General features: G+C 46.6%; 1 protein-coding gene across 2 annotated transcripts in view; it reads right to left on the bottom strand.

Moving 5' to 3' along the window:
• The window catches only part of C7H2orf80 (chromosome 7 C2orf80 homolog), a 175,278-nt gene that overhangs the window by 56,667 nt on the left and 91,381 nt on the right, over positions 1-27,230 (bottom strand). Inside the window, exon 1 of one of the 2 annotated variants that reach the window (XM_063932717.1) lies at positions 15,801-15,906. The exons of the other annotated variant lie outside the window; for it this stretch is intronic. The gene's annotated coding sequence lies outside the window, so the exon portion shown is untranslated. Of the gene's footprint in view, positions 1-15,800; positions 15,907-27,230 lie in introns of those variants that run through there. 2 annotated transcript variants of the gene reach the window in all.

Here is a 27,230-nt window from a genome sequence, read left to right as displayed (position 1 = left end):
GCCACTAGGGTCGCTAATCTTACTCACACAGCTACCTCATTGCGCCTCTTTTTTTCTTTGCGTCATGTGCTGTTTGGGGAGGGTTTTTTGGAAGGGACATCCTGCGTGACACTGCAGTGCCACTCCTAGATGGGCCCGGTGTTTGTGTCGGCCACTAGGGTCGCTTATCTTACTCACACAGCGACCTCGGTGCAAATTTTAGGACTAAAAATAATATTGTGAGGTGTGAGGTATTCAGAATAGACTGAAAATGAGTGTAAATTATGGTTTTTGAGGTTAATAATACTTTGGGATCAAAATGACCCCCAAATTCTATGATTTAAGCTGTTTTTTAGTGTTTTTGGAAAAAAACACCCGAATCCAAAACACACCCGAATCCGACAAAAATAATTCGGTGAGGTTTTGCCAAAATGCGTTCGAACCCAAAACACGGCCGCGGAACCGAACCCAAAACCAAAACACAAAACCCGAAAAATTTCAGGCGCTCATCTCTAGTTTTTAAGTGACGTGTGTGTGTGTGTGTTTTTAATGAAAGTTGTGTGTTCAAGTAAAAGAGGTGTGTGTGTGTGTGTGTGTGTGTGTGTGTGTGTGTGTGTAAGTGAGAGGCATGTGTGTGTGTTTTTAAGTGAAGGAGGCATATGTGTGTGTGTGTGTGAAAGCGGTGTGTGGGTGTGTGTGTGTGTGTGTTTTTAAGTGAAGGAGGCATGTGTGTGTGTATGTGTGTGAAAGCGGCGTGTGTGTTTTTAAGTGAAGGAGGCGTGTGTGTGTGTGTGTGTGTGTGTGTGTGTGTGTAAGAGGCATGTGTGTTTTTAAGTGAAAGAGGCATGTGTGTATTTAAGTGAATGAGGTATTTGTGTGTTTTTTTTATATATATCTAGTGTTCACGCTAGGTGTCTTTCACAGGAAGCTGCCCCCTGCCCCTTTTTTAGACAGCTAAATCCCGCCCTGCCCGTTTTTGTGCGCCCTGCCGCTCCACTGTTTGCTCCCCAACGGACCCCGCCATGCCGCCGGACCCAGCTGTGCACCGCCGGACCCGGTAAGCACATGAGAGTCCCCCACGGCCCGTCCGTCCATAGCTGTCAGCTGCCACTGTCTCAGCCTTGCGCTGACATAGTGACTGACAGCAGCTCCCCTCCTCTGCAAACAGCCCTTCTGTGTATGAATGTTTAAAAGGACTCGGAGACGCCAGGGAGGATCAACAGGTCGCCATCTTTAATGCAGCTCCTGTTAGGTTCCTGGTGCTCAGAACAAGGGAGATGTTTATGAAGTGAGTCCAGAGCACCAGGACATAATGCTGGGAAAGGGGAATGGAAAGGGAATAGCCCCTGGCGCCCTAACTCCGTTGTCTCACCCGTGCTGTCAGAAATCCCCTGCGAGACTATGGTTGCTTGAGCCCATGGCAGCCGCGTTTGAAGGGCGGATTATGTCTGCCCAACTCCGATGCCCCCCGGTCTTAATGAGAGACAAAGGGAAATCTGAGGCAGGGTGATAACAAGGGGCCCTCTAATCTGAAACAACCAAAGCCAGGGGCTACTAACTAGCCTAAAACTAAATGTATGTGCGGCTTGCCGCCAAAGGAAAAGAACAACAAAGGAAATGCTGACCACATGCTGACACCATACCTTTGTGTGCCGGCGGTGACAGCATAAGCAGAACCCTCTGCAAAACACCAGTGACAGGAATAATAACAGAATACAGCGGCCTAGGCCGACGGACGCGGCAGAGCCGCTACTCACGGAACCGGTACGAAAACTGGCAAACAGACAGGAACACTTAACGGCAGGACACGGGATCAGACAGAGGAATCGACACAGGGACTGACACAGGAGTTCAGGAACTGGCAGGAACACTTAACGGCAGGACACGGGAGCAGAACTCAAGCAGACTGGAAACTTAGAAATATCACCAGCATCTGCGAACTGCACTGAGCCAGCATATAACAGAGAGGCCTAATTAATTATCTCGTGCAGCTGGCCTGTTGCATGACTCCAAGCTGACAAGATGCAATTAGCAGCCAGATGAGGCTGAACACATGGGAACAAGCTGCAATTGCACAGACCCACCAGCGGCAGCAGACAAGAGTATTCTAAAACAGAGCAACGGGAAATCCTGGCATGCAAGACAACTCTATAAACATAAAATAGGAATGAACCACTACCTGTGGTTCATAACAGTATCCCCTCCTTAAAGGTGAGCTCCGAGCACCCCATGACACCCACAGGGAACACAAACAGAAGCATAACATAAAATACAGAACAAAAATGCAAAACAGGAATGAGCCACAGCCGTGGCTCATAACATTACCCCCCCCCCTTGAGGAGGGGTCAAAAGACCCCAAAATTCAGACTATCCAGAACAAGGGATACAAAAAAAAACAAAACCTGACACACTGGTCTAACAGACAAGAAAACAAAAACAAGCTGTAGCAACAACTTGCAACAGTGCCCTCCCCTTGATGGTGGCCACTGGACCCAAGACAAGGAAAAAAAATCCTTTTTTTTTTTTTATCAAGGCAAGAGTCAAAAATTATTTATTTTTCTTCTTCTTTTTACAAAGCTCTTTAGGTCTGACCAAAGTAATTCCCCAAACATTGTCTGAACTGATGGTACCACCCAGCAAGGCTGCATTCAAATCAGAGATGGGTTTCTTACCCTTGGGAACTGAGCTTTCAGGCAAAGTACTATTATTAGAAGAAGAAGTCAGAAAAGCACATCCTGCAGTCAAAACAACGGGCTGAGACTCTTGTGCTGAGTTTACAGTATTTGGTGGACTCTCAGCAGACAAGACGGCTGACCTAGAGGAACCTGAACCAGTTTCTTTGGAACCATATCTTTTAATAATTGCATCATTGAATGCTGGGGGATCCTGAAGAATGGGATCTTCAGCTTTCATTAAGCTGGTCGCCCACTCAAAAGGCTCTCCTCTAAAAGAATAAATCAGATAGAGCACAAGGTTCTCTGGAGTGATGCCCAGAAATGGTCTAGACAACATAATAATGTAATAGTGTTTGTAAAGCGCCAGAAATTGGGCTAAGTCCCCATCAAAGATTATGGATGTTGAGATATCAGAGTCAGGATCTGTTTCCTTCCCATCTGACTGACTGGAGTGCTTTGCTAGTACCTGGTCACTATTGACCTTACTTGAGGCTGAGACTCTCTGAACCCCACCCGGGGCAGTGACTTTCTGAACCCCACCCGGGGCAGTGACTTTCTGAACCCCACCCGGGGCAGTGACTTTCTGAACCCCACCCGGGGCAGTGGCCTCCGGGAACCCCGCTGGGGCAGTGGCCTCCGGGAACCCCGCTGGGGCAGTGGCCTCCGGGAACCCCGCTGGGGCAGTGGCCTCCGGGAACCCCGCTGGGGCAGTGGCCTCAGATTCTTTTACTGGGACCGAGCCATCGGCCTCCCTCTCTGAGTCGATAATTATCGAAACTTCTCCCGGGACTATGACTTCCGGGACTTTTGCTGAAGCTATAACCTTCAGCACCTCCACTAATGCTACGCCTCTTAAGTTCTTTTCTGGGGAAGCGACCTCTAGACCCTTCTTAGAGGCTGTGTCTCTCGAGACCCCACTTGGGGATATTACTTCAAATATCCCTTCTGGGGGTTTGCTTCTCGAGTTCTCTTCTAGCACAATGGTTTTAGGTAACCTTTCTGGGGTTACGCTCTTCAAGTCCCTACCTGGGGTAACAGCTTCTGAGACCCCTTCTGGTATGGAAACCTGAGCTACAATATTTGATGTCCCTCTATAAGCTTGGGCATCGGGTACCGCTCCAGCACTCTGGGCATCGGGTACCGCTCCAGCACTCTGGGCATCGGGTACCGCTCCAGCACTCTGGGCATCGGGTACCGCTCCAGCACTCTGGGCATCGGGTACCGCACCAGCACTCTGGGCATCGGGTACCGCACCAGCACTCTGGGCATCGGGTACCGCACCAGCACTCTGGGCATCGGGTACCGCTCCAGCACTCTGGGCATCGGGTACCGCTCCAGCACTCTGGGCATCGGGTACCGCACCAGCACTCTGGGCATCGGGCACCGCACCAAGATCCTGGGCTACGGGCACCACTCCAGGACCCTGGGCATCGGGCACCACTCCAGGACCCTGGGCATCGGGCACCACTCCAGGACCCTGGGCATCGGGCACCACTCCAGGACCCTGGGCATCAGGCACCACTCCAGGACCCTGGGCATCGGGCACCACTCCAGGAACCTGGGCATCGGGCACCACTCCAGGAACCTGGGCATCGGGCACCACTCCAGGAACCTGGGCATCGGGCACCACTCCAGGGGCTTGCAACTCCGCTTCCACAGGAACCTCAAGAGAGGAGAGAAACATTCTCTTTTGATTCCTGAATCTATAATGGGGCTCCCTTGCCCAAGGACCCCAATTATAGGACAGAGAGCTTTTTAGTGTGGGTTGTGTGACAAGCACCTCTGCCACAGTAGAGACAGGAGTAGGTCTTGTATCCTGACTCAACTTGGCCAGAGGGCAAGACTCGTCAGCACACTTTGGCTTGCGCAACTCACAGGTCTGCAGATAGTGGCCTAAACCCCCACAATATAGGCACAGGTTTAAGTTTCTGCGACGCAGACGCTCCTCTTCTGAGAGCCTGGGCCGCAGAAAACTTTTAAACCTTTTCTCTTCAATTAAACCAGAGGATTCTCTTGTCACCATACTGTGAACAAGAGTCTCTTTAGAGATAGATGTACTCTCAACGACTTCTGGCAAGATGAGCAAGATTTTAGTCAGAAGGTTTTGCAGTTGCTTTAAAGATTGCCGCAAAACTTCTAGTCGCTCAGGTTTCAGAGCACTGACAGCAGAGTTCAGGGCTGAGATAGATGCCTGCAGGGCTTGCATAGTTGAGGATTTAAAACTAGACAAGGCAAGACTAGACAAGGCAAGACTAGACAAGGCAAGACTAGAATTTCCCTTTTTTTTTTCTTTTTCTAAACACCGGACTGGATCTCTAAACACCGGACTGGATCTCTAAACACCAGACTGGATCTCTAAACATCGGACTGGATCTCTAAACACCGGACTGGGCCAAAAAAGAAAAAAAAAAAGTTTTATTTCTTTTTTGTGGTATGGCTGGTGATAATGTTAGGTTCCTGGTGCTCAGAACAAGGGAGATGTTTATGAAGTGAGTCCAGAGCACCAGGACGTAATGCTGGGAAAGGGGAATGGAAAGGGAATAGCCCCTGGCGCCCTAACTCCGTTGTCTCACCCGTGCTGTCAGAAATCCCCTGCGAGACTATGGTTGCTTGAGCCCATGGCAGCCGCGTTTGAAGGGCGGATTATGTCTGCCCAACTCCGATGCCCCCCGGTCTTAATGAGAGACAAAGGGAAATCCGAGGCAGGGTGATAACAAGGGGCCCTCTAATCTGAAACAACCAAAGCCAGGGGCTACTAACTAGCCTAAAACTAAATGTATGTGCGGCTTGCCGCCAAAGGAAAAGAACAACAAAGGAAATGCTGACCACATGCCGACACCATACCTTTGTGTGCCGGCGGTGACAGCATAAGCAGAACCCTCTGCAAAACACCAGTGACAGGAATAATAACAGAATACAGCGGCCTAGGCCGACGGACGCGGCAGAGCCGCTACTCACGGAACCGGTACGAAAACTGGCAAACAGACAGGAACACTTAACGGCAGGACACGGGATCAGACGCAGGAATCGACACAGGGACTGACACAGGAGTTCAGGAACTGGCAGGAACACTTAACGGCAGGACACGGGATCAGAACTCAAGCAGACTGGAAACTTAGAAATATCACCAGCATCTGCGAACTGCACTGAGCCAGCATATAACAGAGAGGCCTAATTAATTATCTCGTGCAGCTGGCCTGTTGCATGACTCCAAGCTGACAAGATGCAATTAGCAGCCAGATGAGGCTGAACACATGGGAACAAGCTGCAATTGCACAGACCCACCAGCGGCAGCAGACAAGAGTATTCTAAAACAGAGCAACGGGAAATCCTGGCATGCAAGACAACTCTATAAACATAAAATAGGAATGAACCACTACCTGTGGTTCATAACAGTATCCCCTCCTTAAGGGTGAGCTCCGAGCACCCCATGACACCCACGGGGTACACAAACAGAAGCATAACATAAAATACAGAACAAAAATGCAAAACAGGAATGAGCCACAGCCGTGGCTCATAACAGCTCCACATGTGTGGCGGTGATCAGCGCTCCACCCCTGTGTCCTGGGCTAAATTTACCTTGTAAGTACCTTGCAGCTGTAAACTTCAATCTCAGTGCTCTCTACCTGGTGCAATGTGTCTCAGTGCTCTCTGCCTGGTGCAATGTGTCTCAGTGCTCTCTACCTGGTGCAATGTGTCTCAGTGCTCTCTACCTGGTGCAGTGTGTCTCAGTGCTCTCTCCCTGGTGCAGTGTGTCTCAGTGCTCTCTACCTGGTGCAATGTGTCTCAGTGCTCTCTACCTGGTGCAGTGTGCCTCAGTCCTCTCTACCTTGTGCAGTGTGCCTCAGTGCTCTCTACCTGGTGCAATGTTTCTCAGTGCTCTCTACCTGGTGCAGTGTGCCTCAGTGCTCTGTACCTGGTGCAATGTGTCTCAGTGCTCTCTACCTGGTGCAGTGTGTCTTAGTGCTCTCTACCTGGTGCAGTGTGTCTCAGTGCTCTCTACCTGGTGCAATGTGCCTCAGTGCTCTCTACCTGGTGCAATGTGCCTCAGTGCTCTCTACCTGGTGCAATGTGTCTCAGTGCTCTCTACCTGGTGCAATGTGTCTCAGTGCTCTCTACCTGGTGCAATGTGTCTCAGTGCTCACTACCTGGTGCAATGTGTCTCAGTGCTCTCTACCTGGTGCAATGTGTCTCAGTGCTCTCTACCTGGTGCAATGTGTCTCAGTGCTCTCTACCTGGTGCAATGTGTGTCACGATCCAGGTAATTCCCTATCAGTATTTACCTTCCAAATGCCTCCTGAGACTGTCCCAGTGGTCCAAGCCTGGATTCCATCTGCACTGTCTGTGTGCAGCACGCTGCATCTCATTGTCTCTAATCTCGTTACTGTGATTCTGGCAGCTTCATGGTTAAAGCTCACATGCAAGTTACAAACAATCTTTCCCTCCAAAAGCTAACATGGGCGCAGCCATGTTTTCCTAATCACATGTTACCTTTCAGCCTATCAGCTGCACTCTGCTCTCAGCCTGATTACCCAGCAGCTGCACTCTGGTCTCTGGTTAATCAGCCAGCCAATCCCTGTTTCCCAGCTGGTAGAAATATCTTGTTCCTGGGGTGGAAAGATGTCAGTGCTTCAATTGTCTTCAGTGATTCCAGTGTGCAGTCCTCCCGTGGACTTTCTCTGCAGTACAGCCTGACTCTGCAGTGTCTCAACATTGCACCCTGTGACTGGCAGTTACCCGACACCGGCTTCCAGCTTCCAGCGGTGCTCTGCTCTGCCCTGCCAGTAACCATCGGTGTTCCGCCATCGATCCCAAGTCACCATCGGTGTTCCGCCATCGATCTCAAGTCACCATCGGTGTTCCGCCATCAATCCCAAGCACCATCGGTGTTCCGCCATCGATCCCAAGTCGCCGGCGATCCCAAGTCACCATCGGTGTTCCGCCATCGATCCCAAGTCGCCATCGATCCCAAGTCACCATCGGTTTTCTATCATCAGTATTCCTCTGAACTGTGTTTCCTATTACCAGTACCAAGTCATCAGTATTCCTCTGAACTGTGTTTAATAAAACCTTTGAACTTTCCTTTGTTGTCTTGGTCATGCCTTCAGGCATTCGTTCTAAAGGTTTCCTGCATGTCCAAGAACCCTGTACTGCCTCCCAGGTACACATATACCTCAGCCCCTACGACTGAGGCTTCCCCCTGGTCAGCACCAGCCCTCAGTTGTGACAGTAAGCACTGACCTAATGGATCCGGTCGGAGACCAGGTCCAAGCGACCAGGCTGATGCAAGAACTTGCAGCCTGCCTTGAACGTCAGGGGGCTACATGGGGCCATGTGATTCGCTGTCTCCAGGACCTCTCCTCTCGGCTGGATGGAATACAAGTAACCCTCCGTGGTTCAGTGGCGTCCAGTGTGCCGACTGCAGTACCTTTGGTGGTATCCCCACCCACCATTCCCGTTTCTGCTCCTTGTCTCCATTTACAGACACCTGCCAAGTTTGATGGTTCCCCAAAAGCCTGTCGGGGTTTCCTAAATCAGTGTGAGATATATTTCGAGTTACAGCCTGGCAGTTTCCCAACTGACCGCACAAAGGTTGCTTACATCATCTCCCTCCTCAGTGGCTCCGCCCTCGATTGGGCATCACCTCTATGGGAGAAGTCGGATGCCCTGCTCTCTTCATATGCAGACTTCGTGGCAACCTTCAGGTGCATCTTTGATGAACCAGGTCGTGTGACCTCAGCCTCCTCTGATATCCTCTGGCTACGTCAGGGGACACAAACAGTCGGTAAATATCTGGTACAGTACCAGATCCTAGTGTCCGAACTTTCCTCAGCCCAAGAAGGGGCGTCTGTGTCTACAGCCCAAGAAGGGACGTCTGTGTCTACAGCCCAAGAAGGGGCGTTCGTTTCTGCAACCCCAGGAGGGGTATCCAATGTTCAAGCTCTAGTAGGGGCATATGAGTCTTCTCAAAAAGGAGTTTCTGATCTGTCAGCCCCAGGAGGGGTGCTGGAGAAAACAACCCTGAGAGAGGTGTCTGATTCGTCAACCCCAGGAGGGGTCACCGAAATTTCAGCCCCAAGGGAAGTATCCAGAGCCAAGTTCCCAGATGGAAATTTTTGTGCTACAGATGCAGTTATGAACTCCTGTTTGCCGTCTTCAGAGAGCACCACCCTGTTGGCATCCAGCATGGACCAGGTCCAGGATGGTCTAACTGAACACACGGATACCACTCATTCCGGTTCTAGCCGGATTCTGACTTCTTCTTCAGTTCCAGCTGATTCAACTGTCTCCAGACTCAATCCGGTTCCATCCGTCTGTCTGAAGATTCCTTCGGTTCCAGCCGATTCCGATATCTCTGGACCCAATCCGGTGCCATCCGTAGGTCCAAAGACTCCTTCGGTTCCAGCCGATTCCAATATCTCTGGACCCAATCCGGTTCCATCCGTAGGTCCAGAGACTCCTTCAGTTCCAGCTGATTCAACTGTCAATCCGAAGACTCCTCCGGTCCCAGCCGGTTCAAGCTTTTCCGGACCCAATCCGGTCCCATCCGTCTGTCCGGATCAGCCTCCTTCGGTTCCAGACGATTTTAGAACCTTCAAATTTAATCCTGTCCTATCCGTCAGTCTAAAGTCTCCGCCAGTCTCAACCAGTTCAAGTTTGTCTGGGCTCAATCTGGTCTCGTCCATACGTCCGGTACAGTCTCCTCTGGTTCCAGCCAGTTTAAGTTCATCAGGATTCAATCTAGATCCTTCCGTTTGTTCAGGTAAAGAACTTATAAGAAGTGTCCTGGGGCCACTCCTAAAGGAGGGGGTGCTGTCACGATCCAGGTAATTCCCTATCAGTATTTACCTTCCAAATGCCTTCTGAGACTGTCCCAGTGTTCCAAGCCTGGATTCCATCTGCACTGTCTGTGTGCAGCACGCTGCATCTCATTGTCTCTAATCTCGTTACTGTGATTCTGGCAGCATCAGGGTTAAGTTTCACATGCAAGTTACAAACAATCTTTCCCTCCAAAAGCTAACATGGGCGCAGCCATGTTTTCCTAATCACATGTTACCTTTCAGCCTATCAGCTGCACTCTGCTCTCAGCCTGATTACCCAGCAGCTGCACTCTGGTCTCTGGTTAATCAGCCAGCCAATCCCTGTTTCCCAGCTGGTATAAATATCTTGTTCCTGGGGTGGAAAGATGTCAGTGCTTCAATTGTCTTCAGTGATTCCAGTGTGCAGTCCTCCCGTGGACTTTCTCTGCAGTACAGCCTGACTCTGCAGTGTCTTATCATTGCACCTTGTGACTGGCAGTTACCTGACACCGGCTTCCAGTTTCCAGCGGTGCTCTGCCATGCCAGTAACCATCGGTGTTCCGCCATCGATCCCAAGTCACCATCGGTGTTCTGCCATCGATCCCAAGTCACCATCGGTGTTCCGCCATCGATCCCAAGTCGCCATCGATCCCAAGTCACCATCGGTGTTCCGCCATCGATCCCAAGTCACCATCGGTGTTCCGCCATCGATCCCAAGTCACCATCGGTTTTCTATCATCAGTATTCCTCTGAACTGTGTTTCCTATTACCAGTACCAAGTCATCATTATTCCTCTGAACTGTGTTTAATAAAACCTTTGAACTTTCCTTTGTTGTCTTGGTCACGCCTTCGGGCATTCGTTCTAAAGGTTCCCTGCATGTCCAAGAACCATGTACTGCCTCCCAGGTACACATATACCTCAGCCCCTACGACTGAGGCTTCCCCCTGGTCAGCACCAGCCCTCAGTTGTGACAATGTGTCTCACTGCTCTCTACCTGGTGCAATGTGTCTCAGTGCTCTCTACCTGGTGCAATGTGTCTCAGTGCTCTCTACCTGGTGCAATGTGTCTCAGTGCTCTCTACCTGGTGCAATGTGTCTCAGTGCTCTCTACCTGGTGCAATGTGTCTCAGTGCTCTGTACCTGGTACAATGTGTCTCAGTGCTCACTACTTGGTGCATTGTGTCTCAGTGCTCTCTACCTGGTGCAGTGTGTCTCAGTGCTCTCTACCTGGTGCAATGTGTCTCAGTGCTCTCTACCTGGTGCAATGTGTCTCAGTGCTCTCTACCTGGTGCAATGTGTCTCAGTGCTCTCTACCTGGTACAATGTGTCTCAGTGCTCACTACCTGGTGCAATGTGTCTCAGTGCTCTCTACCTGGTGCAGTGTGTCTCAGTGCTCTCTACCTGGTGCAGTGTGTCTCAGTGCTCTCTACCTGGTGCAGTGTGTCTCAGTGCTCTCTACCTGGTGCATTGTGTCTCAGTGCTCTCTACCTGGTGCAATGTGCCTCAGTGCTCTCTACCTGGTGCAGTGTGTTTCAGTGCTCTCTACCTGATGCAATGTGTCTGTGCTCTCTACCTGGTGCAATGTGTCTCAGTGCTCTCTACCTGGTGCAATGTGTCTCAGTGCTCTCTACCTGGTGCAATGTGTCTCAGTGCTCTCTACCTGGTGCAGTGTGTCTCAGTGCTCTCTACCTGGTGCAACGTGTCTCAGTGCTCTACCTGGTGCAACATGTCTCAGTGCTCTCTACCTGGTACAATGTGTCTCAGTGCTCACTACCTGGTGCAATGTGTCTCAGTGCTCTCTACCTGGTGCAATGTGTTTCAGTGCTCTCTACCTGGTGCAATGTGTCTCAGTGCTCTCTACCTGGTGCAGTGTGTTTCAGTGCTCTCTACCTGGTGCAGTGTGTCTCAGTGCTCTCTACCTGGTGCAATGTGTCTCAGTGCTCTCTACCTGGTGCAGTGTGTCTCAGTGCTCTCTACCTGGTGCAATGTGTCTCAGTGCTCTCTACCTGGTGCAATGTGTCTCAGTGCTCTCTACCTGGTGCAGTGTGCCTCAGTGCTCTCTACATGGTGCAATATGTATAACATGCTCTACCTGTCGCAGTGTGTATAGGAGGTTTAACCTGGTGCAATGTGTATTAGGTGCACTACTGTGTGGTGTAATGTGAATTGCCATTATTATGTGGCCACGCCCCTTCCCCAAGAAACAACGCCCTTAAGTTTTTGCTGCGTGCCTTAGGCGCGCACTGTCCATGCTTTGGCCTATAGGAATGGGAGCACCAAGTATTATAGTATGTACCTAAGTTTGCCCTTCTAACTTAAAAATGTGCCCTCCCAAATGAAAAATCCTAGAGTGACCACTAATTATATCGGCACACCGCTGCGCCAAATCATCTCCATGGAGACCTGCTGGTGGGTGATTGAGCACTGTAGGTGTCCTATAAAGGTATTCTGGTGTCTGTTATATTGTAATGACTGACTTGGTGTGCATCCACTTTCTATGTGTATCTATATTACTATTAGGAAAGGTACCTGAGCACGCTGCTAATGTTCACCCTGAGTGCTGGATAGCTACGTATGGTATGTGTGTGTATATGTAGGGGGGCACCAACATTTATCATGCCTCCGGGGGCGAGTGGGATGTACTTACGCCACTGGATAGATAGACAGACAGACAGATAGATATACAGATAGATGATAGATAGAGAGATAGATAAATAGATGATAGATAGAGAGATAGATAGATAGATAGATAGATAGATAGATAGATAGATAGATAGATCAGAGCCGCCCCTAACCAATATGATGCCCTAGGCAAGATTTTGGCTGGCGCCCCCTAGCACCGCCGCTAGTTCTGCAGGAATTGCCTGGCATGAGTCAGCTGGCAGCTCTGCTAACGTCGGCGCCTTTTGTTTATGAAAATGCATCTTATTTGCATTACTATATGGCTAGGACGCACAAGCAGCTTCTGCTGATTAAAATTATATGCGGCATGCCTATATTCTGTGTGTGACTGCGGCTGTATCTGTATATGAAATGCTACATTACAGTGATTTCCAGGAATACACTGCAACGTAGCATTTCGTATGCAGATACAGCCGCAGTCACACACAGAATATAGGCATGCCGCATATCATTTTAATCAGCAGAAGCTGCTGGTGCCCCTAAGCATACCAAATGCCCTAGGCATTTGTCTGGTTTGCCTATGCCTAAGGCCGGCTCTGAAATAGATAGATGATAGATAGATGATAGATAGATAGATCGATCGATCGATAGATATGAGATAGATAGATAGTAGATAGATAGATTATAGATATGAGATAGATAGATAGATAGCTAGATAGATAGATAGATAGATAGATAGATAGAGAGATAAATAGATGATAGATAGATAGATATACAGATAGTAGATAGATAGATAGATAGATTATAGATATGAGATAGATAGATAGATTATAGATATGAGATTGATAGATAGATAAATAGATAGATGATAGATAGATATGAGATAGATAGCTAGTAGATAGATAGATTATAGATATGAGGTAGATAAATAGATGATAGATAGATATACAGATAGTAGATAGATAGATATACAGATAGTAGATAGATATACAGATAGTAGATAGATAGATATACAGATAGTAGATAGATAGATGATAGATATGAGATAGATAGATAGATGATAGATATGAGATAGATGGATAGATGATAGATATGAGATAGATAGATGATAGATATGAGATAGATAGATAGATAGATAGATGATAGATATGAGATAGATAGATAGATAGATAGATAGATAGATAGATAGATGATAGATATGAGATAGATAGATAGATAGATAGATAGATAGATGATAGATATGAGATAGATAGATGATAGATAGATAGATAGATAGATAGATAGATAGATAGATAGATAGATAGATAGATAGATAGATGATAGATATGAGATAGATAGATAGATAGATGATAGATATGAGATAGATAGATAGATAGATAGATAGATAGATAGATAGATAGATAGATAGATGATAGATATGAGATAGATAGATGATAGATATGAGATAGATAGATAGATGATAGATATGAGATAGATAGATAGATGATAGATATGAGATAGATAGATAGATAGATGATAGATATGAGATAGATAGTAGATAGATAGATAGAGAGATAGATAGATAGATAGATAGATAGATAGATAGATAGATAGATAGATATACAGATAGATAGATAGATAGATAGATAGATAGATAGATAGATTATAGATATGAGATAGATAGATAGATAAATAGATAGATGATAGATAGATATGAGATAGATAGATAGTAGATAGATAGATTATAGATATGAGATAGATAAATAGATGATAGATAGATATACAGATAGTAGATAGATAGATATACAGATAGTAGATAGATATACAGATAGTAGATAGATAGATATACAGATAGTAGATAGATAGATGATAGATATGAGATAGATAGATGATAGATATGAGATAGATAGATAGATAGATAGATAGATGGATAGATGATAGATATGAGATAGATAGATGATAGATATGAGATAGATAGATAGATAGATAGATAGATAGATAGATAGATAGATAGATAGATAGATAGATAGATAGATGATAGATATGAGATAGATAGATAGATATATGATAGATATGAGATAGATAGATAGATGATAGATATGAGATAGATAGATGATAGATAGATAGATGATAGATAGATAGATGATAGATATGATATAGATAGATAGATGATAGATATGAGAGAGATAGATAGATAGATGATAGATATGAGATAGATAGATAGATAGATAGATGATAGATATGAGATAGATAGATAGATAGATGATAGATATGAGATAGATAGATAGATAGATAGATAGATAGATAGATAGATAGATAGATAGATGATAGATATGAGATAGATAGATAGATAGATAGATAGATAGATAGATAGATAGATAGATAGATAGATGATAGATATGAGATAGATAGATAGATAGATAGATAGATAGATGATAGCTATGAGATAGATAGATAGATGATAGATATGAGATAGATAGATAGATGATAGATATGAGATAGATAGATAGATGATAGATATGAGATAGATAGATATGAGATAGATAGATAGATAGATAGATAGATAGATAGATAGATAGATAGATGATAGATATGAGATAGATAGATGATAGATATGAGATATATATGAGATAGATAGATAGATGATAGATATGAGATAGATAGATAGATGATAGCTATGAGATAGATAGATGATAGATATGAGATAGATAGATAGATAGATAGATAGATGATAGATATGAGATAGATAGATAGATAGATAGATAGATAGATAGATGATAGATATGAGATAGATAGATAGATAGATAGATAGATAGATAGATAGATAGATAGATGATAGATATGAGATAGATAGATGATAGATAGATAGATAGATAGATAGATAGATAGATAGATAGATAGATAGATAGATAGATAGATAGATATGAGATAGATAGATAGATATGAGATAGATAGATAGATAGATAGATAGATAGATAGATAGATAGATAGATATGAGATAGATGGAAGGCACTCGATATCCTGACTGTTAGGATCCCGGCGCTTTGCATACTGGCGCTGGGATCCCGACTACCAGGATACAACAACTATTCTCCCTCTTGGGGTGTCCACGACACCCCTGGAGGGAGTGTAAATAGCGTGGCACACGTAGTGAACCACCGTGCCAGTAGCGTGGCAAGGTATCCTGGCGCCGATATGCTGGTGCTGGGATCCCGAGCGTGTTATCTCTCTATCATTTTGACACCGGGCTGGCACAGAGGGGGACACAAATCCCATTGCGACTGCGATCCCATATGCTAATGCCACCACCGCTGGGATTTGTATAGAGACACTCACTGCCAGCCCAACTGCAAATGAAGACGCAGTAGCATGCTGGGGCACGCCCAGAAAACGCTCACAACACGCCCGCGTTTAACGAGCCCCACCGTTACCTCCCACAAATGCACACTGACTGTCAATCATTCCAGATCCTCACTGCGGCCACCACCTGTAATCACTCGCCGTGTGCGACTGTGGCGCATGCGCACTGCAAACACAATATCGCTCATATCCGCAAGTTTCTGCATTGCGTCCGCCTCTGCGTCAGGCCCACGGGGCGAACGGACGGCACAAAATAAATATGCAAGTGTGAAAACACGGACACACCAAAACATATTCACAACATTAAAGTGCACCATTAGTATTACAGACAAGTACCGGCCTGGTAACTGCAGATTTGCTGCACGGCACTGTCATATTCTCCTACCTATTCCGGGCTGATGTGGGTGGCCGGGGGCATCAGGGAGGAATGGCTTGCAGAGAGCAGGGCTGTTTATCTTCCTCTGACGTTGCTATGAAACCACACAGATTATTGCACAGAGCAGGTGAGCTGGCTCTGAGCCGTGAGATCCGCATTACATTACCTGCGTTATAGCAGCATATCAGGTTTCTGTGGCCGGAGGAAACCTAACACCACATTGCTGCCTGAGTACACTGCAACAAGCAATGTAGGATTACGGTAAGTGTGGATTGAAGTAGCGATGTGTTACTAATACAATAGAAACATAATACCGTTACAGTACATGCCTATTCGCTGCCTACTTACTGATGATGTGCGGTTACTGTTTTAGCAATTATTTGCAACACACACACACATACACACACACACACACACATATGGTACATATATAGGGGGTCATTCCGAATTGGTCGCTAGCTGCATTCGTTCGCTGCACAGCGATGAGGCAAAAACAGGCACTTCTGCGCATGCGTATGTGGCGCACTGCGCACGCGCGTCGTACAACTGCAACGAACGATGCAGGTTCACACAAGGTCTAGCGAAGCTTTTCAGTCGCACTGCTGGCCGCAGAGTGATTGACAGGAAGTGGGCGTTTCTGGGTGTCAACTGACCGTTTTCAGGGAGTGTTTGGAAAAATGCAGGCGTGCAAGGAAAAACGCAGGCGTGGCTGGGCGAACGCAGGGCGTGTTCGTGACGTCAGAACAGGAATTGAACAGTCTGAAGGGATCACAAGCGCTGAGTAGCTGTTGAGCTACTCTAAAACTGCACAAAAAAAGTTTGCCGCCGCTCTGCGATCCTTTCGTTCGCACCTCTGCTAAGCTAAAATACACTCCAAGTGGGAGGAGGCATAGCGTTTGCACGGCTGCAAAAAACTGCTAGCGAGCAAACAACTCGGAATGACCACCACAGTACATATTGAGAATATACAGTATATAAGTAATTCGTCAGAATGCATATTTATCATCTTTCAAGCCTCATTATGGATCACATACCCCTCTGGAGGTGCACCATGGAAGAACGTGTTATGTGCTCCGCAAGGTCCTCCGAATACGTGTCGTTTCAGAGTCACTGAGTTCCCGCATGTTGGCCATCTCCCAATTTCAGAAGGCGTTAACCTGGATCCTGTCAAGACACAGGTTATTCAACAAATGCCTAGCCCCACAGATAAGTTGAGTCTGCAGAGCTTTTTGGGTATGACCAAATACTGTTCACAATTTCTGCCACACCACAGTGAGGTCATAGCTCCGCTCTGCCAGATTTTGCACCACGGTATTGAATGGCGATGGTTGGACAGACTATTATGCCGCTGCTATTTCCCGCCTCAAGGCTATCCTCACTTCCAGCCTGGTGGGACAATTTTTTTTAATGTACATGTTCCTGTTGTGATCTCAGCTGATACCTCACAGCCTGGTCTTGGTGCCGTCTGACTGCAGCGTAATAAACCCATCGGTTTTGCTTCCGGGGCCCTTACGCTCAAAAAAGGAACGTCTAGCCCTAGTGTTTGCTTGTCAAAAGTTTCACAAGTTCATCTATGAGCGTCCAGAGCTGGTGAGACAGACCACCAACCCCTGATCAATATTCCTTGCAAATCCCGGCATAATGTCTCAGCATGAACTCAACTTTCAAGCTCCAAAGGTACCATCTGGATGTGGTGTGGATATGTAGAAAGGACCTCCATATCGCCAGATAACATGTTCACCTCCTGGACCTCCTGGACTCAGGTGTCCCTGATGTTGGTGATGACCTGGACGTCATCGTGCTAGATATGCTCGCAGACCCGTACTGTGCATTATAGGTCCGGTGCATACGCCAAGTACCGAACATTGGCTGTAGCTGCGTCGGGACCTGAATAAGGCCGCCTGTCATCTGTGCATTGTTCTTTAAGTTGAAAAAGGGAGGATGTAAATAGAGATGAGCGGGTTCGGTTCCTCGGAATCCGAACCCGCCCGAACTTCAGGTTTTTTTACACGGGTCCGAGCGACTCGGATCTTCCCGCCTTGCTCGGTTAACCCGAGCGCGCCCGAACGTCATCATCCCGCTGTCGGATTCTCGCGAGGCTCGGATTCTATCGCGAGACTCGGATTCTATATAAGGAGCCGCGCGTCGCCGCCATTTTCACACGTGCATTGAGATTGATAGGGAGAGGACGTGGCTGGCGTCCTCTCCGTTTAGAGTGACTAGAGTACTAGAGAGAGACACAAATTTTGGGGCGCATATAGGAGGAGTACTACTTGCTGCTGATAGTGTGACCAGTGACCAGTGCCACCAGTTTAATTAATCCGTTCTCTGCCTGAAAAAAAACGATACACAGTGTGACACAGTCACACATACCATATCTGTGCTCAGCCCAGTGTGCTGCATCATATACTGTATATCATTATCTGACTGCTGAGTGCTCACTGCTCACACAGCTTAATTGTGGGGGAGACTGGGGAGCAGTTATAGCAGGAGTACATTTAATTACAGTGCACACTTTTGCTGCCAGAGTGCCACTGCCAGTGTGACTGACCAGTGACCACTGACCACCAGTATTGTGATTGTCTGCTGACCACCAGTATATTGTGATTGTCTGCCTGAAAAAGTTAAACACTCGTCGTGTGGTGTTTTTATAAACGCATTCTGCAGACAGTGTCCAGCAGGTCTGTCATTACATAATATATACCTGTCCGGCTGCAGTACTAGTGTGATATATATATATATATTTTAATTTTATCTCATTATCATCCAGACTATATTAGCAGCAGACACAGTACGGTAGTCCACGGCTGTAGCTACCTCTGTGTCGGCAGTCGCTCGTCCATCCATAATTGTATACCACCTACCCGTGGTTTTTTTTTTTTCTATCTTCTTGATACTAGTAGCTTACTTTAGGAGTCTGCAGTGCTGACAGACAGTGTCCAGCAGGTCCGTCATTACATAATATATACCTGTCCGGCTGCAGTACTAGTGTGATATATATATATATATATATATATTTTAATTTTATCTCATTATCATCCAGTCTATATTAGCAGCAGACACAGTACGGTAGTCCACGGCTGTAGCTACCTCTGTGTCGGCAGTCGCTCGTCCATCCATAATTGTATACCACCTAACCGTGGTTTTTTTTTTTTTTTTTATATTCTTGATACTAGTAGCTTACTTTAGGAGTCTGCAGTGCTGACAGACAGTGTCCAGCAGGTCCGTCATTACATAATATATACCTGTCCGGCTGCAGTACTAGTGTGATATATATATATATTTTAATTTTATCTCATTATCATCCAGTCTATATTAGCAGCAGACACAGTACGGTAGTCCACGGCTGTAGCTACCTCTGTGTCGGCAGTCGCTCGTCCATCCATAATTGTAAACCACCTACCCGTGGTTTTTTTTTTTTTTCTATCTTCTTGATACTAGTAGCTTACTTTAGGAGTCTGCAGTGCTGACAGACAGTGTCCAGCAGGTCCGTCATTACATAATATATACCTGTCCGGCTGCAGTACTAGTGTGATATATATATATATATTTTAATTTTATCTCATTATCATCCAGTCTATATTAGCAATAGACACAGTACGGTAGTCCACGGCTGTAGCTACCTCTGTGTCGGCAGTCGCTCGTCCATCCATAATTGTATACCACCTACCCGTGGTTTTTTTTTTTTCTATCTTCTTGATACTAGTAGCTTACTTTAGGAGTCTGCAGTGCTGACAGACAGTGTCCAGCAGGTCCGTCATTACATAATATATACCTGTCCGGCTGCAGTACTAGTGTGATATATATATATATTTTAATTTTATCTCATTATCATCCAGTCTATATTAGCAGCAGACACAGTACGGTAGTCCACGGCTGTAGCTACCTCTGTGTCGGCAGTCGCTCGTCATCCATAAGTATACTAGTATCCATCCATCTCCATTGTTTACCTGAGGTGCCTTTTAGTTGTGCCTATTAAAATATGGAGAACAAAAATGTTGAGGTTCCAAAAATAGGGAAAGATCAAGATCCACTTCCACCTCGTGCTGAAGCTGCTGCCACTAGTCATGGCCGAGACGATGAAATGCCAGCAACGTCGTCTGCCAAGGCCGATGCCCAATGTCATAGTACAGAGCATGTAAAATCCAAAACACCAAATATCAGTAAAAAAAGGACTCAAAAATCTAAAATAAAATCGTCGGAGGAGAAACGTAAACTTGCCAATATGCCATTTACCACACGGAGTGGCAAGGAACGGCTGAGGCTCTGGCCTATGTTCATGGCTAGTGGTTCAGCTTCACATGAGGATGGAAGCACTCAGCCTCTCGCTAGAAAAATGAAAAGACTCAAGCTGGCAAAAGCACAGCAAAGAACTGTGCGTTCTTCGAAATCCCAAATCCACAAGGAGAGTCCAATTGTGTCGGTTGCGATGCCTGACCTTCCCAACACTGGACGTGAAGAGCATGCGCCTTCCACCATTTGCACGCCCCCTGCAAGTGCTGGAAGGAGCACCCGCAGTCCAGTTCCTGATAGTCAGATTGAAGATGTCAGTGTTGAAGTACACCAGGATGAGGAGGATATGGGTGTTGCTGGCGCTGGGGAGGAACTTGACAAGGAGGATTCTGATGGTGAGGTGGTTTGTTTAAGTCAGGCACCCGGGGAGACACCTGTTGTCCGTGGGAGGAATATGGCCATTGACATGCCTGGTCAAAATAACAAAAAAATCAGCTCTTCGGTGTGGAAGTATTTCAACAGAAATGCGGACAACATTTGTCAAGCCGTGTGTTGCCTTTGTCAAGCTGTAATAAGTAGGGGTAAGGACGTTAACCACCTCGGAACATCCTCCCTTATACGTCACCTGCAGCGCATTCATAATAAGTCAGTGACAAGTTCAAAAACTTTGGGCGACAGCGGAAGCAGTCCACTGACCAGTAAATCCCTTCCTCTTGTAACCAAGCTCACGCAAACCACCCCACCAACTCCCTCAGTGTCAATTTCCTCCTTCCCCAGGAATGCCAATAGTCCTGCAGGCCATGTCACTGGCAATTCTGACGAGTCCTCTCCTGCCTGGGATTCCTCCGAAGCATCCTTGCGTGTAACGCCTACTGCTGCTGGCGCTGCTGTTGTTGCTGCTGGGAGTCGATGGTCATCCCAGAGGGGAAGTCGGAAGACCACTTGTACTACTTCCAGTAAGCAATTGACTGTCCAACAGTCCTTTGCGAGGAAGATTAAATATCACAGCAGTCATCCTGTTGCAAAGCGGATAACTGAGGCCTTGACAACTATGTTGGTGTTAGACGTGCGTCCGGTATCCGCCGTTAGTTCACAGGGAACTAGACAATTTCTTGAGGTAGTGTGCCCCCGTTACCAAATACCATCTAGGTTCCACTTCTCTAGGCAGGTGATACCGAGAATGTACACGGACGTCAGAAAAAGACTCACCAGTGTCCTAAAAAATGCAGTTGTACCCAATGTCCACTTAACCACGGACATGTGGACAAGTGGAGCAGGGCAGGGTCAGGACTATATGACTGTGACAGCCCACTGGGTAGATGTATGGACTCCCGCCGCAAGAACAGCAGCGGCGGCACCAGTAGCAGCATCTCGCAAACGCCAACTCTTTCCTAGGCAGGCTACGCTTTGTATCACCGGTTTCCAGAATACGCACACAGCTGAAAACCTCTTACGGCAACTGAGGAAGATCATCGCGGAATGGCTTACCCCAATTGGACTCTCCTGTGGATTTGTGGCATCGGACAACGCCAGCAATATTGTGTGTGCATTAAATATGGGCAAATTCCAGCACGTCCCATGTTTTGCACATACCTTGAATTTGGTGGTGCAGAATTTTTTAAAAAACGAGAGGGGCGTGCAAGAGATGCTGTCGGTGGCCAGAAGAATTGCGGGACACTTTCGGCGTACAGGCACCACGTACAGAAGACTGGAGCACCACCAAAAACGCCTGAACCTGCCCTGCCATCATCTGAAGCAAGAAGTGGTAACGAGGTGGAATTCAACCCTATATATGCTTCAGAGGTTGGAGGAGCAGCAAAAGGCCATTCAAGCCTTTACAATTGAGCACGATATAGGAGGTGGAATGCACCTGTCTCAAGCGCAGTGGAGAATGATTTCAACGTTGTGCAAGGTTCTGCTGCCCTTTGAACTTGCCACACGTGAAGTCAGTTCAGACACTGCCAGCCTGAGTCAGGTCATTCCCCTCATCAGGCTTTTGCAGAAGAAGCTGGAGACATTGAAGGAGGAGCTAACACGGAGCGATTCCGCTAGGCATGTGGGACTTGTGGATGGAGCCCTTAATTCGCTTAACAAGGATTCACGGGTGGTCAATCTGTTGAAATCAGATCACTACATTTTGGCCACCGTGCTCGATCCTAGATTTAAAACCTACCTTGGATCTCTCTTTCCGGCAGACACAAGTCTGCTGGGGTTCAAAGACCTGCTGGTGAGAAAATTGTCAAGTCAAGCGGAACGCGACCTGTCAACATCTCCTCCTTCACATTCTCCCGCAACTGGGGGTGTGAGGAAAAGGCTCAGAATTCCGAGCCCACCCACTGGCGGTGATGCAGGGCAGTCTGGAGCGACTGCTGATGCTGACATCTGGTCCGGACTGAAGGACCTGCCAACGATTACGGACATGTCGTCTACTGTCACTGCATATGATTCTCTCCCCATTGAAAGAATGGTGGAGGATTATATGAGTGACCGCATCCAAGTAGGCACGTCAGACAGTCCGTACTTATACTGGCAGGAAAAAGAGGCAATTTGGAGGCCCTTGCACAAACTGGCTTTATTCTACCTAAGTTGCCCTCCCACAAGTGTGTACTCCGAAAGAGTGTTTAGTGCCGCCGCTCACCTTGTCAGCAATCGGCGTACGAAGTTACTTCCAGAAAATGTGGAGAAGATGATGTTCATTAAAATGAATTATAATCAATTCCTCCGTGGAGACATTGACCAGCAGCAATTGCCTCCACAAAGTAGTACACAGGGAGCTGAGATGGTGGATTCCAGTGGGGACGAATTGATAATCTGTGAGGAGGGGGATGTACACGGTGATATATCGGAGGATGATGATGAGGTGGACATCTTGCCTCTGTAGAGCCAGTTTGTGCAAGGAGAGATTAATTGCTTCTTTTTTGGTGGTGTCAAAGTCAGAAAAATGTCTCTATGCACGTTGCCATATTTGCACCGCACACTGGTCCGTGCTGCGCATGCGTACGCTCTCCCGTGAAGGCGCATACCCGCAATAGCGTGCACTCGCAGGCGCGGTATGCGTATTTACGGTAGAGTTTATGTAGTCGTAGCGTGCGACTCATTCGTTACATATTTTCACAATTAATGTAGTTTATAGATCATGATCCCTTTGATAGTTTCTGAAAGTTTGGTTAATATAGAAGGTCCCTGAGCTAAGGAATCCCCCTTTGTATCGTACGAAGGGTCTAACAGGAATCATACAGCAGTGTTTGGTACCCATCGGAAGAGTATTTAATTAGCAATATTCCGGTGTTGGTTTGGAGCGTATTAATCGCTCGTGCGAATAGTTATGGACATAAGAAGTTTATGTCCATCTCTATTATTTACTCATACTCAGGTATGCGGCGGGAAACTTAGTTCCCCACCCACCTGAGCTGTTTGAAATCGTCACAGCCCACCTGTATGAATCAACCTATGACCTTTTGTTGTGATACAGGGTCGAATTCCTTCATCCAATGGACAATGGGATTGTAGGGACTATGAGATTGCATTGTGTGTGGGGCATAAATAGGCAGGCCGACCACATCCAGCTCTCACTCTTCAGCGGTTCTCATTGCTGAAAATCGGGTGCTGGATGTCCAGGCGCATGCGATCGTTTACCCTTGTGCGTAAGTTTCTCTCCGTTATCATTGTCTTTCTGTGAGCCAATTTCTCTCATCTCTCTCCGTCTCTCTCTCTTTCCCTTCTCTCTCTCTCTCGTATCTCCCCTAGACTAGTATTGTATTGTATTAGATAGTATTGTATTTTGGTTAGGAAGTCTTTGTTATATTGTAGTGTATCATTTGTACTGTTATCCCCTTTTTACAAGTATACTAGATATAATACAGTTAATAGGCTTTGGAACCTAAACCAGTATCTGTGTATTTTCTATAGTGTTAAGTGTTCACTTGAGCGTCGGTGACGCTCAAGCAGCTTTGTAGTTAGTCAGGTTACACAAGGTTGCACTTACACCCTGTATTCACATTAAGGTATTCCGTGTATTTCATTGGTATAAGGTTTAGACATAAAGGTATAGCGTTGTGAGCGTCTGCGCCGCTGGTGATCTCCTCGTGGTCTCGAGCGTCCGCTACGCCATAGCGAATCATTACTCTAGTCATAGCCAATAACGTGTCCTGTGATCGCTGGGCCGTGAGCGAACGTGACGCTTGAGCGTCTCGCCTACGGCTGAGCGATCGTTACGCAACTAGCGTACCTTTACGGTACTTCTTAAGTAAACAGCGTACAGTGTTCTTAGCTTCATAAAGGGTTGTTTATACGACAAGGGAATTTAACATTGTCAATTGGGGACTCGTCCTATCCTTCTCATATCTGCACTAGGTAGATCAGCAGACATTATCCCCCCAGCAAAGGGTGGGAGGTTGTCTCGCAGTGCTGACGGGATAAGCGTCTGCTTCGCTTAGATAAAGAGTGCTGAAGGAATCCGGGAACCGGAAGTAAGAACAAAACGCTTGTGTCTTTTAAAACTGTTTTATTTCTCTTCTGTCTTGCGTATACACGCACGCATACATTTATCTGCATTTCTTTTTCAAATTTCGTATATCACTATTCCTGTTTGCCAAGTTTTATAGTTGATAGAAAGTGCAAAAAGAGATTTGCTGTTATTTCATAGTAGAGGTAATAGTTAAAGTATAGACCAACACACGGCTTGTCTGGGAGATAAGACAGTCAGTGTGGTGTGCGGTAGATGATCAGGGATCATCTACATTGATAAAGGTAGAAATTGTGTTACGGTGGATCTTTGTTTTGCGTACACGTGTCCCTAACAAAAGACTTGCGTACGCAATCCAAACGGCAGACGCACGCAGCGTACATTACGCAACGTAGCGTCTGGTTACGCAACGTAGCTCAAGTCACGAAAAGTTGAATTAGCGCAAAGCGATAATTAGCGCAAAGGCGATAAGAAACGCACTGGGTTGTAAAACACAAACTCTTAGTAACCCTGTAAATGTTAATGATGTTAACCAAATAACTCATGCAAGTATTAACCCGTGCAAGATGTACCCTGTTTTGAACCTTCCTCAGGAGTGTGATCAAGAAGAAGATTCGGCAACAATTTCAGCGCTCTCTCTAGCGGCCACCATATCAGAAACCACAGTGGGAACTGCACCACCCACGAGATTAGTGAAGGCCCCTAGCGGAGGGATAGGTGAGGTCGTGTCAACGGGTAAGTACGGCACCATGCACTACACTGAAACAATTGTACCACAAGTTGTAGAATCTACGCAGAATGAGGCTGTTAGAATTGCTCCTGTAAAGGTGATAGTAGTTCCCAATGGGAAAACAGATGCATCAGGAGCCACACCCGTCAGGAACATTGCCATGTATTGCCCGTTCACTAGAATGGAATTGAGGACCATAGTGTCTGAATTCCCAGACCCCAGAAAAGATTTAGTGGCAAGCAAAAAAATACATCAGGGATCTAGGAAACACTTTAGAGCCCAATAATAAGGATTGGCAGATAGTGCTAAGAGCTTGCTTACCTTCCAATGTCGACTCAGTTAAATTCTTGGCTGATTGTGGACTAGATAAAGATGTACCGCTTACAGATGTGTACGACCAGGATAATGTAAAAAGGATAAATTTACAGCTAAAGGAGTATTTCCCAGCCGTTGTTAAATGGAATAAAATATTTTCCATTAAGCAAAAGGAGTCCGAAACGGCAGCAGAATATTTCCACCGGGCACTATCAGAAATGGCAAAATACACTGGTATAGAAGACATTAAGACCAACCCAAACCATCGAGAAGAAGCAGTATCTGTACTGATGGATGGTTTGAAAGAAACATTAAAGGCTAGGGTACAGACCACACAACCATGTTGGCGAGGTCTGTCAGTGTCCACCTTGAGAGAGGCTGCTGTTGATCACGACAAAAACATCACTAGACACAGGGAGTCGCAAAGTGATAAGTTGATGTCCGTAAGTATACAGGCGCTGACCACAAGGCAGCCTGCGTATGTACCACCGAATCCTGTGGGTAAGGCAAGTGTAATAACATGTTTTTCTTGTAACAGACCGGGACACTTTGCACGAGAATGTAGAACAAAGAATGTACAAAGATATTTTCAACCCCCTAGACAACAACACAACACACGACATTGGGAGCAGGGTCCACAGAGGCGGAGTTTTGAGCCACATACAGGGGAAACAAAAAGATATCCCCCGAACAGAGACTGGCAGGCCTCTGGTAGTTCCCAGCTAACTCCCCCACAAGTAGTTGCTGCCAATGGGATTCAGGGAGGTCAGCATACCCAATAGGGGTGTGGCCACACCTGTAATCTGCAGCCAGTTAAATTGATTGCCAGTCTTGGAAGCGAACCAGAGATTGCAATCAATGTAGCTGGTAAAACTTTAAACTTTCTTGTAGACACAGGGGCGGCCAAGTCAGTGATAAATTCGACAGTGGGCATGAGAACCACTGGTAGGACAATTCCAGCCATGGGAGTAACAGGAGTAGTCCAGCACTACCCTGTTAGCAAACCAGCCGAGATTACAATAGGGCCTTTGCATACCAAGCATTCCTTTTTGCTGGCTGCATCGGCACCAACTAATCTCCTGGGGAGAGACTTACTATGTAAAATGGGTTGCGTCATTTATTGTACTCCTGAAGGTGTATTCTTGGACATTCCTGAGAATCACGCTCAGGAGGTACGAGACATGTTAGACTCCCCATCAAAATTAATGTCACATTCCATTATGACAAATAGGAATCCATCCCAAGTAGAAGAGATGACATCTCAGATACCAGAGTCACTTTGGACAAAAGATGGACAGGACACTGGATTAATGGCAAACGTAGCTCCAGTAGTTGTACAAGTAAAAGATGGTAGGATAGCTCCAAAAATCCCACAGTATCCTCTGAAGCCAGAGGTGGAGTTAGGAGTTTTCCCAGTAATAGAACGCTTGCTGCAACAGGGCATTCTGGTAAGAACGTCCAGCACAGCCAATAGTCCCATCTTCCCTGTTAAAAAGAGTGGGGGGAGGGGTTACAGGCTAGTGCAGGATCTAAGGGGGATTAACAAAATAGTTGAAAGTCAGTTCCCCGTAGTGCCTAATCCAGCTGTCATCCTAATGCAAATTCCTCCCACTGCCAAATTTTTCACTGTTATTGACCTCTGCTCCGCTTTCTTTTCGGTACCTCTGCACCCTGACAGCCAATATTTGTTTGCATT

This window comes from Pseudophryne corroboree, chromosome 7 (genome assembly GCF_028390025.1).
Source record: "Pseudophryne corroboree isolate aPseCor3 chromosome 7, aPseCor3.hap2, whole genome shotgun sequence".
Classification (NCBI taxonomy): Eukaryota; Metazoa; Chordata; class Amphibia; order Anura; family Myobatrachidae; genus Pseudophryne; species Pseudophryne corroboree.
Note: the sequence above shows the minus strand (reverse complement) of the source record. Positions and strands in the feature narration are given on the sequence as shown.